Consider the following 2,611-nt stretch of genomic DNA (forward strand, 5'->3'; position numbering starts at 1 on the left):
GATGGAATACTACTTAATGAATGATATTGAAAATTGGTTTAGTGTTGTAGATGGATTTGAGAAGCCAAAAGATGGGTCAGGAGCACCTCTTCTAACCAAGGAGTGGACAAAGGAGATGGCAAAGAAGGCCCAAGCAAATGCAAAGGCCACAACAACCCTACAATGTGGACTCTCAAAGGAGCAACTAAGCAAAGTAGGACCATTCGATTCCGCCAAGGAGCTTTGGGAGAAACTCATTGAGTTAAATGAAGGATCAAGCGAATCAAGGAGGGCCAAGAGAGATATCTTGTTGGGGCAACTTCAAACTTTCACTATGAAGACCAATGAGACTGTGAGTCAAATGCACGGTAGATTCAAGGAGATAGTAAATGGTCTTCATGTAATAGGTAAGCAAATTGACAATCGGGACCTAGTAAGGTATGTTCTTCAATCTTTTCCTAGAATTACCTTATGGGCATCAATGGTTGATGCGTATAAGGTTTCTAGAGATCTTTCCTTAGTTAAGCTTGATGAATTATTTTATGAATTTGAACTACTTCATGAACAAGCTAATATGGTTTCAAAAGAGAAAGGTATGACTCTTATTGTAGAAAAGAAGGAAAATAAAAAGAAGAAAGAATCCTCATCATCCGAATCCGAGCAAGAATCATCGGATAGTGATGATGAAATATCGGCGAGTGAAGTGACTCACTATGTCAAAAAGATGATGGGAAGATCAAGAAAATTCACAAGAAAGGATGTGAAGAAAATGTTTCAACCCTCAAAAGGTAAAAGTAGTCAAAGTTCAAGTTTTAACACTAATGTCACTTGTTATGGGTGTAACAAGAAAGGACACATCAAGCCAAATTGCCCGGAACTAAAGAAGAAAGAAGAAAAGGAGAAGAAGAAGAAGGAGAAAAAGAAGAAGAAAGCCATGGTGGCCCAAGCTACATGGCATACACCAAGCATTGACTCATCGGATGAAGATGAGCTATGCCATGTTACTCGACATATGACATTTATGGCTTTTGAAGATGACAAAGAAGAGTCAAGTCAAGAGGAAGTGTCAAGTGAAGAGGATTCATCAAATGAAGAGGAATCAAGTGAGGAATCATCATCAAGTGATGATGATGAGGTAAAAGAATCTCCCAAAGTAGAATTTCTCTATAAAACTATTACTCACCTCAAAAATGCTTTTGTCAAATCACAATCTAAGGTGAAGACCTTGAAGGGAAAGCTTAGGACCATTAAATTTGATGCATGCATGTCTAGTGAGTCAAATATGCTCAAGGAAGAAAATGAGAAATTGAAGAATGACGTGATTGAATTAAGAGCATGTTTAGAAAAATTCACAAATGGATCCAAGTATCTAGATATTATCATTAGAGATCAAAGAGTCATTTACAACAAAGCCGGAATAGGATATAGACCTAAGGAAAAGGAAGTTGCATATATGTCTCTAATCAATGGTACTAGAAATGATGCACTTAGGAACAAAGTTACGAAAAATCTTAAAGGGAAGGTAAAACAAGCTTGGGTGCCTAAGAAATATTTGAATGATATTTCCAAATCAAGTGCATGGGTACCAAAGAGTTGTATGTTTTATGTTTCTTAGGTAGAGGAGAAGAAGAATGCAAGTATGTGGATTGTGAATAGTGGTTGCTCAAGACATATGACCGGTGATGTGAGCAAGTTCTCCACAATAAATTAGATAAAGAAGGGAACGGTATCATTTGGGAATAGTGGAAAACTCAAGATTATAGGTAAAGGTACAATTGAGGTATCATCTAAAATTATCATTCATAAAGTCCTATTGGTTAAAAATATGAGATTTAATTTGCTTAGTGTTAGCCAATTATGTGATGCCGGATATAATGTAGAGTTTCATCCCGATAAATGTTTAGTTAAGCACAAAAATCTTGAGAATGTTGTGCTAAAAGGATTTAGAAAAAAAAATCTTTATTATATTGATCTTTCATATGCTTCTAATCCTCCTATTAAGTGTTTGATATCAAAAGAAGAGGAAGGATGGTTATGACATAGAAGACTTGGACATATCAACATGAGAAACATAGCCAAGGTAGCCAAGATGGAGATAGTAAAGGGACTACCAAAGATCAAGTACATCAAGGACAAATTGTGTGATGCATGTCAAGAGGGTAAGCAATCAAGGTCATCACACAAAGGTAAAACTTTAACTTGCACTTCATTACCATTAGAGTTATTGCATTTGGATCTTTGTGATTGTCATAGAACACCTTCTTTGGTAGGTAACAAATATTGTTTGGTGATAGTAGATGATTACTCTAGATATATTTGGGTTTATTTCTTGAAACATAAGGGGGAAACTTTAGAAACAATTATGGGGTTTACCAAGAGGGTAGAAAACAAAAAGAACCTCAAAATTGATAGAATTCGAAGTGATCATGGTGGAGAGTTTGAAAATTTGAACTTTTCTAAATTTTGTTTGGAAAATGGCTATAAGCATGAATTTTCTTGTCCAAGAACACCTCAACAAAATAGTGTAGTGGAGAGGAAAAATAGGGCATTACAAGAGGTGGCTAGGACCATGTTTAATGCATACTCATTACCTAGCTTTTTGTGGGCCGAAGCAGTTAATACCGCATGTTAT

This window comes from Zingiber officinale, chromosome 8A (genome assembly GCF_018446385.1).
Source record: "Zingiber officinale cultivar Zhangliang chromosome 8A, Zo_v1.1, whole genome shotgun sequence".
Classification (NCBI taxonomy): domain Eukaryota; kingdom Viridiplantae; phylum Streptophyta; class Magnoliopsida; order Zingiberales; family Zingiberaceae; genus Zingiber; species Zingiber officinale.